The sequence below is a fragment of the Equus caballus genome, chromosome 16, assembly GCF_041296265.1.
Source record: "Equus caballus isolate H_3958 breed thoroughbred chromosome 16, TB-T2T, whole genome shotgun sequence".
NCBI classification, from domain to species: Eukaryota; Metazoa; Chordata; class Mammalia; order Perissodactyla; family Equidae; genus Equus; species Equus caballus.
Genome location: NC_091699.1, coordinates 25,852,298 through 25,870,433, shown reverse-complemented (window position 1 = coordinate 25,870,433; position 18,136 = coordinate 25,852,298). Strand labels below are relative to the sequence as shown.

Genomic DNA, 18,136 nt, shown 5'->3' with positions numbered 1-18,136 from the left:
ACTCCACTTTCATTACGCACTTACCTGTCTTTTCGAAGCCTCATGCACATATCTTTAAAATACGATTTAGAAAGGATTTAGTGACAGTGCATAAGATCATTTGATTTTATTTCCCTTTTCTCATCACTCTAACTAGTAGCAGGAGTTACTGGCATGCTTCAGAAAGCTTATGTTTGAATACAGTTTAAATCGGTGCAGACCCTTGACCGGCTTAATCTCTGCTTGCAAATGACAATGCAGTGAGACCAGAGGAAGAAAAAAAATGACTTCCTTTCCTGTTGGAAACCTAATAAGTAGTTAGCCTGACCCAGTTTTCAATAAGAGAGATTTTCTGATGACCCAACAGGAGTGATTCTCTCTAGTCAGAGAAAGGGGAGGGTGAATTTAATCTTTCATGCCACTGGAATGGCAGCTGCTCTCAGCTCTCTCTGATTCTGTGAAGGATGATGAAGATAGAGCTGGCTTTTCAATGTAGGGAGAATTTTCCTTTTGAATATTCCAAACGGGAGATTTGCACATGTGCCTCAAGAACTAATTGTCTAGGTTCCGTCAGGAATGCAGCAGGAGAGGAGCGTATTTCATGCTTAAGACCAGAGAAGAGCCACGCAATACTCAGTGGATAAAAGGCTTGCAGTCCCAGCTGAGAAAAAGAGTCCCATTATCTCCCAGCTGCATAGACATTCCATACGGCTTGGTTCTGCCTGGATGCACAGCATGCCTGGCTGAGAGCTTGAAACAGAGTTCTGCAGAAAAATTGTAAAGATCCCGAGACATTTCCCTGGTCAGATCTGTAAGTACAAAATTGTGCTGTCTGCTGCAATGAGAATATTGCTGGGCAAGCTGCAGCTTTTCTTCCTTACACTGTCTTTGTATTAGCATAACAGGTAAAAGCTGTGGTTGGGGGAGAAGTTATTGCTTTATTTATGCTGTGTTTCTATGATGTGGATGCTTAAAATGCATTTATTCCTTGTGAGAGAAAATGTATTGAATCTGTATTCGGGGGAGGTTAGAATCAAACCAGGGAAGAGAGACTACGGGTATATTTTTCAATGTTTCACTAGTCTTTGCTGCAGTAAAACTAATGGGCAAGAGGGGATGACAGTGCTAATTCTGGTACTTTCAGATGGCTTCATGCCCTTTTATAATAGCAAATGGGAAAATATGATTGCTACATTTTTTTCATCAAAGGGTAGAGGGTGGGGTTTGCAGTGTCCGACGGATGATTTAAAGGAATAGTTATAAAAAGTTTCCTCGGGGAGGCTTTTGGGTAGCAAGATTGGAGGTCACATGAGCTCACCAAATTTTGTCTGGCATTTTGCTTCTTACCCATCTTCTAGATAGCAGCTGACTGGAGTTTCCATTGACAATAGTTAAGCTTGTCAGTATTAAAGTATCCATAATACTTTATGAAAAGTTTCAAAAGTTGATGACTTGGGAACAAAACTTTTAAGAGCTCTGAGATTAGTCACATACAACCCATTATGTTAATAGAATACAACCTTGGGGGCTTGGGGGGAAATTGGAATTTACAGTTCTTGCTTCTCCAGTTGAAAACTACTATGTTTAAATAATCAGCATCCTGAGTATGTCCTCTGAAAAACATTCACAGAATGACTAAATAGAAGTTATACTGAGAGAAAAAACAGGAAGAACAGTAGAATTACACAGAATCAATTTGGAAAATGAGGTATTCATAATCATAGCTACAGTGGCAATGGTTTTTTTCAAAGATCTTTGTAAAAGAAGGAGCCATATGTTGAATATTGAATTGCTTGTTTTGAACAATTTTCATTTATCTGATGGGTTTGTTTGTCATCTTTTTTTAATTGTTAAAGGTTCCACCAATTTATGTGCATTGCATTTTATAAAGATGGAAGATATTTGAACACACTCTCCCTTGCCCCTCTCCCTTCTCACACATTTGTAAACCTACACAAATTTACAAAACAAACATACACACAAAAATACTGACAAGATTTGTATAACAACCAGAAATACAGAGTCATTTCATCTTGGATGCTTCAGTGATTTTTTTAAAAGCAGTATCATGATTATACAGTCCAAAGATTTCAAATATATAAATCTGCAAGCTTTTATATAAGGCTTATATGAGGTTATATAAATGCATAACTTATCACATCTTAGCAAAAAAGCCCATCATTTATAAACTGTTGCATTGCATTGCTTCCTTTGAGCATTTCTAGTGAGGTACCAGAACAGTTTTTTTAGGATTCTCCATGTAACTTTCCTTAATGAAAACAAACTCACATTGTCTTTCAGAAAGTTATTACATATTTGGCCTAAGCAAGCTTGGACAAAAAAAAAAAAATCAATTATCTTGTGAAAAGAATGTGAGGTGTATGAAGTTGTTTGCATACCTTCATTTTTTGACAAATGAAAATGCTCAATAGTATAAAAGTAAATTTGTACCTTTTAAATTCTTTTAGTGGAAGGAGGAGGGTTATGAAATATTTGCTTATTTTTTCCCTTATGTATTTATTTTATCATCATATTCATTAGAATGCAGTAGCATAAGGTATACTCATGAAAAATAACCCAAGACAAACATAAAGGTTCTAAAAACAAATCTCATCACCCGTAAATAACAATCATAAAATTTTGAGACTGTCAGTGGAGACATCCTATGCCTAAATTCAAATTAAAAAATGGGAGTCAGACAGACTTTAGTAAGAATGGTTTCTTGCCATAAATCTTTATATTTTTTTTACAAATAAGAAGTATTTAGATAATATGATCAATGATAGATAGATGTACTTTTAAAAGAATGTGAACATACCCTATTCCTAAGAAAATTGTTGAATTTAATTTTAGCCTTGGATTAAACAGTAAAAAAAAGGAGCTAATATGAAACTGAAGACGTTGCTAGATTTCAGGTATTCAGTTCTTTCCAAAGGAGATATTAGTTTCAGAAAAATAACTCCGGACTTAGGAGCAACAATTATGAATATATTAATAGTTTGAAGTCATTTTGTAGGATGCATGTTTAAATATTAAACAATCACTTTTAAGTTTTGTTATGATAAAGAAATTAGCACACGTACTTTATGGTTAACTTCCTTCAATACCCCACCTGAATTTTAATTACATTATCAGTTTTGCATTATTAAGATTTATAGTATTTGTGTTCTGGCTTAATTCCTTTAGTCTTGGTTTAGACATTTCAAATTTGAAAATATTGAGTCCTTACCAACAGGCTTTTACTACGCAATTAACCCTTCCTATATTTTGTATTTTTAATTATTTCTTGGGTTGTTGGATTTCACTGTTAAATAGTACCCCTTCACTAAAGAAACAGTCATAAATGATGTATTTTCTGTGTGCTTACATAGAACATTTCTTTCTTGTGCCTTATACATGGAAGGCAAGTTACCTTTCTTGAATCAAACTTATTTTCCCCTTGAAAATTTGTAAATATTTGTAAACAATGCTGGAGACCCTTCTCATATTGAATGTTGCTGTCCAGTGGTTTTTAGATAGGTCTGAAATTTCCATCCTTGAATATAACTTGCTATTTTTTTGATAGATGTCCACATGATTCTTTCTCTTTTTTTTTTGCCAGAATATATCCTGGAGTTGATCAGTTTTCATCAACTTTTCTTGAATATGGTGTACCCTATTGATCTGAGATTCTTTTCTTTCAAATATTTTGTTGTTACACTATGTAATTAATTTTTTTGCAAGGGGTGATGAAATTTTTGTTATATTGTTTCTTCCTTTTCTTTAGGATCACCAGTCATGGACATGTTGGATCTCATTTGTCTGTCTTCCACATCTATCATATTATTGAAATTTATTTTGAATTTTACACTTTTTTGGTGGTTCACTTTGCTTTATTTCCTGAAGCTGGTCCACTATGTCCTTAACAGTGATATTCAATCATGCATGTTATAATATTATTACTTCTGGTGCAGCTTTAATTCTTGTAATATTTTTATTTTCCTTTATAATTTTTTAATTTCTTCCTTTACTTCCTGATTTTTTTAGCTATTTATTTTCTTTTTAAAAATATATACATAAAGGTTGTGTTTTACAGACATTAAATCTATGTAAGAGTAATTGTTTAAGCACTTTTCCCAAACTATAGCTGATTCTTCTTCAGATTTATTTTTTGCAACTGCATTTCTCTTTGTTCTTTTCCCTTTTATCTTCTTTCTCTTTTAAAATATATGCATGAGGGATGAGTAGGCAGAGCACAGAGTATTTTTAGGACGTTGAAACAATTCTGTATGACCCTGTAATGGTAGATACTATCTCATTATCTGTTTGTCAAAACCCATAGAATGCACAACACCAAGAGTGAACTCTAACATAAACTATGGGTTTTGGGGTGATAGTGATTTACCAATGTAGGTTTATCAATTATAACAAATTGTAGGATCGTGTACCACTATGGTAGAGGATGTTGATAGTGGGGGAGGCTGTGCATGTGTAGGCGCAAAGTTTATAAGCTAGTAGGTCTTGGGGCAGTCTGTATCCTCCTAAATGGAAGAGACAGAGAAAGTCCTTGTTAGCTTTCCCTGATGCTCCCCCCACCCCACCCCCACCCTACCAGCCGTAGGTCATGTTTTTTAGCATTTGGCAGCAATGTAAATGTGCTTCAGAGTCTGTGTTTTGCGATGTGTCCACTCACAGTTTTTCATTGAAGACAGAAGATTTTTTGCTTTGTTTTTGTATCCCACCACCACTGCGTTTTTCATTCTCTATGCTGTTTTTGTAGAACAAGAGAGGAATAAAAATATGTTTATTTAGTGAGCTTTAAGTAAAAATCTTCTTGTTTGAGAGAATTCTTTTAAATGGAAATTTCATTAGAAAATTAAATTATTCTCATTATTCATATTGACAAGAGCTGCTCTAGTTAAAATTGGGTTCGTGTGTACTGTGTGTTTTAGCATTAAATACTTGTTATAGTGAGGGCATAACACAGGACGTACCAAAGGGGGAAAAACAGTCATTGGACATTCTTTTCTTCTCCTGTTAGTCTTTAATGCTCATCATTAAACACAGCCTACTTAACCATCTTTAAACACAGCCTGCTTAACTATCTTACAATGAATCCTAAGATAATTTACAGTGAATTTGGGTTCTAGTAATCTGAATCAAAATTAGCGGTCTCAAATATGTTGTATTTTATGGCAGTAGGGTAGGTATAAAACTTACACATGATAGGTTTCCGATTAAATGAACAAAATTACTTAGCTATTGAGATTTTTTTTAAGAAGCAGTAAAAGAACCATGTGTCCTGTGAAGCACAAAACGATGATCTTATTGGTAAAACAAGTTCCATTCTCTGTGTATGAAGTGATAGGGCAAGATTCTGGAGTCTGACCACTTGAGCTACAGAGCCACCCAACAGCTATTCATTTGCTCTCCTCTCTACCCAGCCCAGAAGAGCTCTGTGGTCTTAAACAAGTTACTTAGCCTCTCTCTACCTCAGTTTCCCCATCCATACTGGAGATAATAATAGTACTGACTTCATAGTATTAGCAAGAGGATTAAATAGGATAATTTGTGAAAATGCCTTGGAAGAAAGCCTTGACATTAATAAGCACTCTCGGTATTAGTTGTTCAATCATTTTTATATTAGTATTACTATTGAAACATTTGTCTGTTAGCCTTGGGATCATTGGGAAAAATAATATAAAACAATGAAAAGAATGAAAATTACAATCATCATCTAATCAATTATATTGGGTATTTAGTACAGAATTAAATTTGGAGGTTTAGATCATAATTAGATATGAAAATAGAGCTCAGGGAATATTGTGAGAAGATTTAGAAATGCTGGTCTTTGAATCCATATAGCTTAAAAATAGAAATGATATTTCTGCAAGCACTAAGCAATCAGGCCTGATCAAGAGTTTATTTAATTTTCTGATTATAAAAGCAATGCACAGAAAAACATAAGAAAAAATAAGCCAGAATTTCTTTCACCAAAGAAAATCATCACAAAACATGTGTGCAATTCTTTCCTGTTGTCACTCAGCTTTTCTTTCTATTTTTTAAGTTAAAATTTTAATGTCCTACTAAAGTAACACATTCACCTGGAAATAGCAAAATAATATAAGAAACTACAGAAAATATACTAAAATAAAAAATAAACATATTTCCACACATTTCCAGTCCCACTTTCCAGAGATATTTTAAATTGTTTATTTTATTGTATTTATTTTTTTACTGCCTTTTATTGGATTGATCAATCATTCTTTATTCACTTTTTTACAACTTTACCAGCTTAAAAATTATATATTGTCTTTATTACATTTTGGTGAACATAAATATTCTAACATAAAATATAACTTTATATTTTCTAATAAAGCTAAAGGCAATATATCTACCCTCTTCACAAACAGGACAATGACTTGTTTAAATTTTCTCCAAGATATTTCTTCCAGTTTCTATGTTTCTATTATTTTATTTTCACTTTTTTTAAAACTGCTTCCAATGTTTTTTGTCAATATATTTTTAGATTTACGACACGTTTCTCTGGGTTCTTTGTTTGCCATTTCCTCTTGGTACATATGTGCCTTTCCTGAGTTCATTTTCTGTGTGCTGAAGACCATTTGAAGGTCATTCTAGAAGCAGTATTAAACTCTCTTAAAATTTATATGTCTGGAAATTACTTATTCTACTGACTTACCAAAATAATAGAATAGTTGGTTACAGAACTCCATGTTGACTGGTATTTTTCTCTCAACACTTTTTGCGTATTCTGTTCCATGATCTTCTTGGATATAATTTTGCTCCTGAGAAGACTGCCCATAGTCTAATTAAAACATTTTTGAAGATCTATCTGTCTTTCATTATGGTAGATTTTGAGAATTTCTCATTGCTATGATGTCTTCAAGTTTACTACAATGTGTGTAGGTATGGATTTGTTTTAGATTTATTCCATTTAGGCCTACGCAAGCTCATAAATCTTTTTCAATTCTGAAAAATTCTCAGCTATCATATTTTTAATCTCACCTCCTTTTCATCTGTTTATTTTCTCCTTCAAGATGCTTTCTAAATATTTGTTTCTGCTTCTATTCTTCTGTCTTTGATTTTTTCTATATTTTTACATCTTTCTTTTTTTGTGTTACGTTCTGCGTGATTTCCTCTGATCTATGCATTGCACATTTATTTTTCTTTTCAGAAAATATTTTTAACTTCTATAGCTTCTTTTAAAAATTCTCTTTCCATTTTGTCTGTGCCTAACAGTTTCTCTTCCATCCTTTAGCTCTTCAAAAATTTAAGTAAGCTCATTTTGAATTTGAGTTCTGATTGTTTGACTACTTTTAGTTTTTTAGAGACAATTGACTCTAGTACTCGTGTCTGCTGGATTTCCCTCGTGGTAGTTCATTCTTTCTGTTGCTTATGATTTCCTTTTATGACAAATTCGCCTTCAGCAGATGTTGCTTTCCGTGAGAGACGAGCGTTATCTGAGTGGTAGATGCTTCTATCGAGCATTGCTTCACTTTTGGCTCTAAAGTGGCTCTATACTTTTCTCCTGTTTTGGACTAATTTCTATGTAATTTTTTGGCTTAAAATTACCTTACCAAGCAGATGGAATAAATCTGGGCCCTACAACCAAGCCTGGCACAAACTTGGTGTTCTGGCTACCTCTGGGAGCCTCTTTTTGCACCAGATAAGCAGAATGCCTCGAGGTCTCCTGTTTCACGCAGAGTCCTCTCTTCCTGGGGCTCTTCCAGCTCCACCGCCCCCTCGTCAGTCTAACTTTGAGTTTCCTCTTTATTTAGGGCCCCTGAGCATTTATCTCTCTCATATACAACCTTGCTTATGTATATTTTTAAAGAATCTGTATGCTTAGATTGCATCATATGTGTTTGTGGTGGAAAGGATATCCTTCTGCATCATATTGCATAGTGTCATATACTTCCATGTTGACTGGAATTTTCCCCATCTGTTTTCTATCTTTTAGGAAGTCATGAAACTTTCTGGCTTTCTGGTATTTTCTTTTTTCTGGTGCTCATTCTTTTGCATATTTCTTTTGGTTTGTTTTCTACAGTTCAATCATGCTTTAGCAGAGGAGGCATACACTCATCCCCAAATCTGGAACCTAAGTTTATTTAGTGGTTTAAAAACAGATTTTTTGCAGAGTTTAAAGATGATTACTTTTCCTTAATTTTTCAGTATTTCACTAGATCAATACATTAGCTAATTAAGAAATGATTAAAGCCAATTGTATCTGTCTTTCCATTGGTTCCACAAACATTAATATAACTTAAAAAAGTGCCTGATTTAGTTCAAAAGGACGGTTTGTCCAATAAGAGACTATGCTAAGAAACACTCTAGAATTTAGTTAGAAAAGCTAACCAGTGGACGTTAATAGCTTACGTATTTTTTGGGAGTGGTAGCTGTATTAATTCCTTAAGTTTAATGGTGTGCGAATTCTTAAAATGTAGAGGGAATATTCAAAATATTTGTTAGCACAGCAATTTTTAGTGACACAGTAAAACTCAGTGCTAAACAGACCATTCTTCCTTTAGATGGCTTCTTCTGATTAAAAGTGAGAATATTGGATCGACTTTTGAAAAGCTTTTTTTAAGTCTCCTTTTAAGGCAGGAAAGAGACACTCAAGATACTTTATAAAGTTCCTAATAATTTATCACTCTTGTGAGTAAGAGGCCAATAAGAACATTTTATTTTCAAGGTTTTTTTTGAGGAAGACTAGCCATGAGCTAACTGCTGTCAATCCTCCTCTTTTCACTGATGAAGACTGGCCCCTGAGCTAACATCCGTGCCCATCTTCCTCTACTTTATCTGTGGGATGCCTAACACAGCATGGCATGCCAAGCGGTGCCATGTCCGCACCCAGGATCTGAACCGTCCGCCGAAGCAGAATGTGCACACTTACCCACTGAGCCATCAGGCTGGCCCCTATTTTCAATGTTTTTATTTGTATATTATTTCAGTCTAATTTATTTGATTTCTCTTACGTTTCTATGACTAAAGAGGCTGTGTAAGGGCTCTGTATGGAGATTTTTGCAGTCTCTTTGTAAATATCTGGAGCACAATACATTTGTTGGAATAGAACTCTTAGCCAAAGAACATAATTTTCCTATCTGGCATCTGTCAAAGTCTCCCAATCAGTAAAGAGCAATAAATGAAAGAGAAGTTCAGAAATCAGACAAGCTGCTAATTCTCTATCGGCTGATATAAGAGTAAATTTTAAAAAGTCCTTGAACTTTTGTTGGGATGAAAGGTTACTCTTACTCAAGAGTTGATAGAAGGTAAATTTTCTTTTAAGAAATGTGTAACACGAAGATGGTTGCTAGGCATTTAAGAATTTGTTAGACCACAAATTCTCAAACATGCTTAATTGTGAATCTGTGGTGCTGACAGATATGCTAATTCTGACATTCCTATATATAAATTAACACAGAAATATATTCAAGAGTCCTCTTAAAATTAGCATAGTAGTTACAATATATGTATTTTTCAGAAGTGCCCACTTTAAGTTATTTTGTACAAACTGTGTCTATGTGGTTTGTAGACAAGAGAATGAGGCCACTATCTGTTTCTTCCTATCAAGAAGTCTCTTTGCTGACTTCATTGTAGTTCTGTCTCTTGTCATAAGATGTTCAGAGTAGTTATGCAATGACAGACACAACTTTCTTGTAGAAAAAGAGAGGCTAGAATTTAAAAGAAAAATAACCTATTTGCCTTGCATAGTTCTACATAAAAAGCCAGATAGAAGTTTTCATACATTTACACACATACATTATGTGCACAATACTTGAGAAAATTCCTTTTATCAACATTGGCTTCTTTACTTAATAGGTAAAAGTCGTTTTTCACAAAGAAACACTGAATAACGAAAACATCGTTTTCTGACATTGAAGTTTCAATATTCATAAATATATCTTTGGATGTCCTCAAATTTTTTTTTATTCTCAGAGTTTTAGCCCCTGAATATTATTTTCTTTCATGCTTTCATTTGTACATGGAATTATCTCAATTTATCCAAAAATTCTGGTTAATTCAGATTAATAATTTAACATACTTAATTACCAATATTAATAATATTATAATTCAATAAAATATGCTGATAATAAAGCAATAGTCAAAGTAGTTTTAAAGTTTAATTAAATAACATTTCAGAACACTGAAATTTGTCACTATCATCTTTATAGATGATTGAAAAAATATGATGTGTATATTTACCATTGTTGTCTTATAAACACAGTTTTAAAGCTTTTTTTTAAATACTTTGTATTCATGGAGGTTTGGTCATGTGTTAACTTGTTTTATTATTAACTGTGATTGTGTTCTTCTTCAGAGTCTAAGTTTCTGAAGGCTTGGACCCTGACCTATTCCTCTTTGTATATTCAGTGCCTGCTTCACAGTAGACAATGATTTTTACTAATACATCATTTCCACAAACTGGACCGAATACTTACTATGTGACTGATGCTATTCCAGGCAATCGAGTGCAACTGGGAACAGGACAGAGAAGAGTCCTGCTATTGTAAAACTCAACTTCTAATATGCGTTCTTGAATTCAATTAAGTACTCATCTCTACCAGTTCGGGAGCTAATTTTAGATCTTACTGAGAAATGAGCATTATAAGTTAATAAATTATTTAATCCAAAGATAATTTTTTTAAATGAAATAACCTTATCTAGTGAGAAACACCAAAAAGACTACATAAAAAAAGGACACATATTTGCTTAGAATAATAATTATCCCTCTGTTGTGATAGATAGTGGCATATTCTAGGTTATCCAGAGGATTCAGATCTTGCTTAAAAAAGAGTGGATTAATAAAAAATAGCATATCATATTATATACACGTTCATGTAATTTTCTAATCACATGTCACCACTCCTTTACCTGAATGTTATTCATTTTCTTCAAGTAAATGATTCCTGTGGAATCACTAAGATAATAAAATCTGCTGAAAATTTGCAAACTACATCAAATTCTTAAAAAGCTTCAGTAAATTATTCTATGTAGCAAGCGAAAGAATTTAAGAAAAAACAGAATGTCCTTTATTTTAATCCCTGTTTTCTGATTATAAAAGTTATATACATTTATTATATGAAATTTGGAAAATGCAGAAAAATATACATTACTTCTTATCCTGTCACTCAAAACATGGCATCCTTTCAGTCATCTTTTGTGTGTGTGTGTGTATGTAAAATACAATTTTGGGATGAACCGTATGTTATTTTATGATTTGTTTTTGTTAATTACATTGTGAGCATTTTCAAATATCATAAATATTCTCCTAAACCTGAAGGATCTTCCACCAGAAGCATGTGACATAAATTTACTCAAACCAGTAACCTATCATCAGACATTTAGCTTTTCTTGACTATTTACTACTTATGAAAAATGCAATCCTCTACATGTTCTTGCACCTGAATATTTTACATATGTCTCTGATTATTGCTTAAAATAAGTTCCTAGTTAACAATTTCAATGTCAAATGATATATACTATTTTAAAGATGTCATGTGTGTATTACTAAGTGATCCTTTAGGAAGACAACTCCCTCTGTGCTCCCAGGCAGATGAATTCCCATTGTTCACACACCTGTAGACACTACATGTTATTAATTGTAAATCCTCTTCACTTAGATCGTCAAAACAAACACATAAATAAACTTTATTTCAGTATTTCTTTAAGTCACCTTTTTTTCCATGATACACTGCTGAATATTTCATGGGTATGTGGACCGTTTGTATCTACTCCTTTTGTTAAGGTCAGCCCATATACTTCGTCCATCTTCCCAATGAGATTTTACGTTTTTATTATGCTCAATAAATTGATCGTACAACAAAGAGATAACTCTTAATTTTCATACATCTCAAACTTTTTTCTAAGTTTATAAAATATTTATCTTATTGCATTTTAAGCATAAAACCTCGTAAAATGTGTGAATACTATCTGAACCTCGGTTTCCATATGTATACACTGGAGCCTATAATACCTGGCTTGGCTTCCATAAATTCAGAGGACTATATGAAAACTGAATGGGTTAATGTTTCTAAGTATACCTTTATAAGTGATATATAAAATTATCGTTCTAAGTCTTATTAATATTAAATCAATGTTTGACCTAGATTGTCCATCAGGTCATAAACAAGTTTAAATTAATCAGTTTGAAGTTTACTAAGGATAGGGACTGTTTTCCAGTTTTTAGTTCCAGCACTAGCGCAGTGTCTGGCATGTACTAGGTGCTCAATAAATGCTTGCTTAATGAATCTAGATTCAAAATATACTAGAGAAACATACATTTAAATACATCTGTGCTCATTCCAAGTATGCTATTAGAATGTCATCTAAATCTAATGGTGTAAAAAATGCCACATATTAAAACGATAAGTAATGTTAAACTTAACTTTATTTCTCTGCCCTTGACAACCACAGTAATGAAGCAATCAGGAAATTTAAGTCGTTATTTATTACATCACTACAAATTGTATTTGACCTGTCTTTGGAGTCGATGTATATTGTGGACTTTTCAGTAACTGGGCATAATAGGACAATTCAGAGGTAAAAGGAAATAGGGTTGAAGGTAAAACCTGTAATTGCAAACATCTCTGGATTCAGAAACAATTTATAAATTACAGAGAGAGAAAATATATGTGAGGTGTGTGATAATATCTTCTTCAGATATCTCAAAAAATGTAAGATACACAACTTGTTTCTCTAGAGGCTAAGAAGAAGAAGAACTTGTTTTTGTCTTAACCTGCATTTAATTTAGTATAACTTATGTTCACATGTGATGCTACTTTATTTTGGAGGAAAATAATGAAATGAAGTATTTGCCAAACAGCATTTTAGAATAAATTTCTGTTTGATTTAGACCTGAATATATTCACACTTTGTTTGGCATATTTAATAATAAAGATACAAACCATGAAACAAGCACATCTTCCTTTCAGTTTGGAATCATGACATTTATAAATCAGGTTATGCTGCAGAAACAAACAACCCCTACATCTTTTTTTTTTTTTTTAAAAAACAAGAGCTCTTGCTCATTTTATTCAATGATTTATATTCACAAAATGGCAGTATGATCTATTGTAGAGACAACACAGACACAAATGAGGAATCAAATATTGTACGCATGTTACCAAGTACTTTCTTCACACCTTTTTTGTTTTCCAGTTTTATTTAGATATAATTGACATATAACATTATGTAAGTTTAAGGTCTACAACATAATGATTTGATACATGTGTATATTGCAAAATGATTACCATTACAAGGTTAGTTAACATATTCATCACTTCACATAGTTACAATTTTTTATGGTGAGAACTTCTAAGATCTACCCCCTTAGCAACTTTCAAATACACAATACAATATTGTTAACTATAGTCACCATGCAATGCATTACATCCCCAGAACTTAATCATCCTATAAGCAGAAGTTCGTGCCCTTTGACCCCCTTCACCCATTTCCCCCACCTCCACCCACACCCCTACCCCTGGCAACCACCAATTTGCTCTGTGTTTCTGTGGGTTTGTTTTTTTAGATTCCACATACAAGTGAGATTATACAGTATTTGTCTTTCTCTCTGTCTTAATTCACTTAACTTAGTGCCCTAAATGTTCATTCATACTGTCACAAATGGAAGGAGTTCCTTATTTTTTCTGGCTGAAAAATATTGCATTGTGTGTATATATATCACATTTTCTTTATCCACTCTTTGGTCGATGGACTCTTAGGTTATTCTGATGTCTTGGCTATTGTAAATAATGCTGTGATAAACATAGAGGTATAGATATCTCTTCAAGGCAGTGATGTCATTTCCTTCAGATAAATATCCAGAAGGGGAATGGCTGGATTACTTGGTCTATTTTTAGTTTTTTGAGGAACCTCCATACTATTCTCTATAGTGACTGCACCAATATACATCCCAACAACAGTGTGCAAGGGAAAAAATTCCCTAAATTTTAGGAGTTTGAATCAACAAAGATTTCACTGTGTGCACCTCTGAGGAAACCATCCTCCATGAGAAAGCTCAGTGTTATAATTTCATATAAACACGTGCTTCCATAATTTCAGAAAAGAGAGTTCTAGAATCTTGCAGTGGCAAGATTATATGCTTCCACCCAGAAGTGACACATATTTCTTGAATTCACATTTCATTGACTAAAGCAAATAACTCAAGGAAGTGAAGAACTGAAATTCATTATGTACCTGAAAAGAGGAGAATTAGAAATATTGGTGAGTAGCAACAATATCTACCACTTGGAGTTTACCAACAAAAAATATTATATATGACCTTTTTGCTTGCTAATAAATCTACTCAGTTGCGTTAAGTAATCTCACTCAGTTCCTCAGGTAAGGTTTTTGTTTTGTTTATTGAGAAGATGCATTTATACTCTTTGTAGACATTAAGGACTGAATATAGATCATGATCAACTGTTTTGTCTGCTGTGCACTAAGGAGCCACTTCATTCATTGCATTTTCATTCACTGATTCATTTATTCAGCAACTATTTACCTGCATCATCTATCAGCCATGGCCAAGACTGTTTGCAGTATCAGGGCACAGAGAGACATACCTTGTACTCATGAATGTTGGAGTATTTTGAGGAGATATATTTAAATTAAATCATTTAAATTAAATTAAAATATCACCTATGATAAGTACCTGGAAGAACAGTTACATGGTGCTGTAAAAACATAGAATGACCAAATAAGGAAAGCCAGTGAAGACTTCCATGGGGGAGTGATGACGAGGTGCTGACTAGTTGGATGCTAGGGGAAAACATTCACCTAGAAGGAAGAGCAGATAAGCAGAAGGGGTACAGCAGGAATGAGAGAATGAAAAAGGTAAGGTTGGGGTCTAGGTGGATCAGAGGTCCAGGTGCCAGAGGAGGCTAGAGAAGTAGATTCATACCCGATCAAAGGTTTCGTAGCTCATATTGAGGATTTGGATTTTCTTCCTAAGAAAATAGAGGAGCTATTTAGGATTATTGAGAATGAAGTAATACCATCAGACTTAGGTATTGAAATAATCATCCTGTCTACAATGTGGGAAACTTCATTTTTCATTATTCAAATATTTGACATCAGGCAGATATGGAAAACAAGAAGGAATGGCATAGGCTAGGGTGAGAATAACCACCTCTCCAGTGTTTCTTCTCTTTTGACAATTTGTTTTGAACTTCACAAATTCTATTGTTTGCTCCACATGTTCACTTTTTCACACAATAGTGAATTGAAATATTTGAAAAAAAAGTAAAAAACAGTTTAGTAACTTTTAAAGTACAGGTCCAAAATGGAAAGTTTTGAAAGTATATAAAATAACAATACTGAAAAATGAAATCACAAATAATACATGTTTCCAAAAATTACTCTTGAATATCTCCCTAAACCTTTATGTTTTAAGGATAACAAGAGTTCTGTTTCCATTTTAAGCTAAAACTTTATAAGAAATATACTGACATGTAAGATTCTCACAATGGTAGATAACCTCCAGAGATGGTCACCAACACGCCCTCCACTGCCTGTATGTACACACCATGCCTCCCTTCAAGAAGTGATGTCTGTTTCCTTCCCCTTGACTGTGCTCTGGACTCATGACTTGTTTTGACCAAAAGGGGAAGTGAAACTATGCCAGTTCTTAGTCCTTAAGAGGCTAGACAGCTTCTGCTTTCATTTTCTTGGAACCCAAACACAATGCTATGGAAGTCATAGCATCTGCTGAAGAGAGAGATCTATAGGGTCCCTGGAGGATGAGACATGACACAAAGAGAGAGGCTGCTGGGGGGGGAACCATGGGTTCCCAAGCTAAGAGTCTGCACCAAGTCCTGAAAGAGAGGCTTTCTTGAATCTTCCAGTTCAATTGCGAGGTGACTGATCCCAGGTGACACTAAGTAGATTCAAAAAACTGTCCAGTGAACCCATAGAATTTTGAGAAATAATGAATTGTTGTTTGTTTTAACCACTGATTTTTGAGGTGGCTTGTTATGGAGCATTAAATAAATAAAACAATCACAATCACTTGGTCAATTTTTACAAGGAAAATAAAATGCTATGAAGGATCTTCAAGTTCTCTATTTTTCACATTGTAGACCCTGAATTTGTGCATCCCTATTAAAAATAGACCAAGATTCACATGGCACAAACTTGCCTCTGAAAGTTGTGTGTGGTTAATTTAAGACTTTCAAGTCTTTAAAATTATAAACTATTAAATCAGCCCGGGGAAATGAAAAGATAGTCAGGAAATCTCTGTTAGATTCATTTTCACCTTAATGTATATTATATGTATGGAGTTGATTAGAACTTGAACCAAAACCAAAATATAAGACTTATGTGTAAGGCCAGTTCACAAATATCCATATATTTAGAGTTAAGAATACGGATGACTTCTTTTCATTCTTGAAAACCTTTATAAATTTCTTAAGTGATTTTTCTTAATACACTGTGGACATAAGTGTTATTTTTATATCAGGTTATAAATATTGTTGGTTAGAAGTCCATCCAATGGACATCCCTTATCTTCATATATTTCTCTGGGCTCATGGTTAACCAGAACAATTTAGAGGTGAGTATGTAACCAAAGAGATTTACATATTTTTTAAGCATAACTTCATTGTGACAATGAGTGTTACCAAACAGATTTTTATTTTATAGCATGATAATTTTGTTTTGTTGACATACATCCTTCTGGTCACTAATAATAATAATAATAAAACAAGATTGAGTTCCTTAGGTGTACAATATTAGTAAGTAAGAGAAACTCAGTTGATAAACAGGTGCTTTTCACATGAAAGCTAAAGAAATGACTATCAAATATATTATATAATTTGAAACTATTATTATTGCATACCTATTTCCATAAAAGTTCCATTGTTCATTTGAGAACGAAATGTTAAATTGATTCAACTCTCTATGTAATTATGTATGACTGCATATTTATTCGTAGCAAATTCAAGAACATTCATTTGCAGTTGCCATTCATGTAGATGTCAAAAACACCACTTTTTATTGTGTATATTGTCAGAGGGCAAAATAAATAACCTTTCCTGCTTAAAATTAGATTGCTTTTTAAATGTATCATTAATCATATTTTAGACTCCAAAAGTTCAAAATGAAATGGCCCAGAATTTTAAATTTTCCAGGGTGATAAACACTGAGTAGGTTAGCAGTGGTCAACCATGCTCCAGGTGTGTTGGTGAATCTCTGAAGATGATGCACTTCTCTGTTCTGTCTCATTTCAGCTTTTATGTTAGGTGCTAATGTGTGCAATTAGCATAATTTCAGAGTTGTGACCCCAGATATAGACAAATATCTATAAGAGTTGTGGCCCAGCCACATAAGAATAACATGAAATAGATATGGAATTAACTGAGCTGCAAAGAGTTTACTGAAAGAACTTAGCTATAACCTGGGTCAGGGGTTGCAAAACTGAATCAAGTGAGGCTCTTTGAGTGTAACCAGGACCCACAAAAGTCAACCTCCATCCGAAGGGTTTAAGCTTGGAGTCTCCGATTGTTATAGTAAATATGATTACAATAATAAGGTGCAGTGTGTATATGTGAGTATTATGCCAAAAATTACTCGAGGCATAGTTAGCTCCAGCACCTACATCCTGTCCTCAAATCTGCCCCCCAAAAAGTTTTACCTCATTTGAGGTGGTAAATTCCTTAGAGGACAAATGTACTTTAGTCCAAGGAAGTTTTAAAATGAAATATAGAGCAAATAACAAGAATCAAACCCATGTATTAGTACCTTTGAGTGAAGTTTAGGATGAATTTTGTACTAATTAGGACCGACCACTTCTGTGTGTTGGTGTATAAAATACTTAGTATACTTAAAACTCTGTGGAGCCTCTGCCCAGTTACACTTGTGTTTGCAATTTTAAGTTTCTGATTAAATAACTGATTTTAAATATACCTGTTTAAGATGAAAACTATAAGAAAAGTTATTTTTTTAAAATTGTTTTGAAATGTTTAAAAGAAGTTAAAATTTACTATTTTGAAAGAATAATATACAAAATTTGAACACTTTGAAAGATTTTTCTGGTTAGAGTTCTCATGTTGATCTGTCAGACCTTTAAAACACTTAAGAAAACAGAACATTTCAATTTTATTTTATTTTTTTTTTCACGTGGAATTCCTTTTCTCTCTTTCTTTTTTAAAGATTG

At 33.4% G+C, this 18,136-nt stretch overlaps 1 protein-coding gene across 5 annotated transcripts in view; it reads left to right on the top strand.

Moving 5' to 3' along the window:
* The first annotated feature begins 213 nt into the window (after positions 1-213).
* Positions 214-18,136, top strand: part of CNTN6 (contactin 6) — a 295,621-nt gene continuing 277,698 nt past the window's right edge. Inside the window, exon 1 of one of the 5 annotated variants that reach the window (XM_014731452.3) lies at positions 214-790. The gene's annotated coding sequence lies outside the window, so the exon portion shown is untranslated. Of the gene's footprint in view, positions 791-818; positions 885-18,136 lie in introns of those variants that run through there. The other 4 variants (XM_070238578.1, XM_023620065.2, XM_070238580.1 and 1 more) reach the window with 4 other exon arrangements.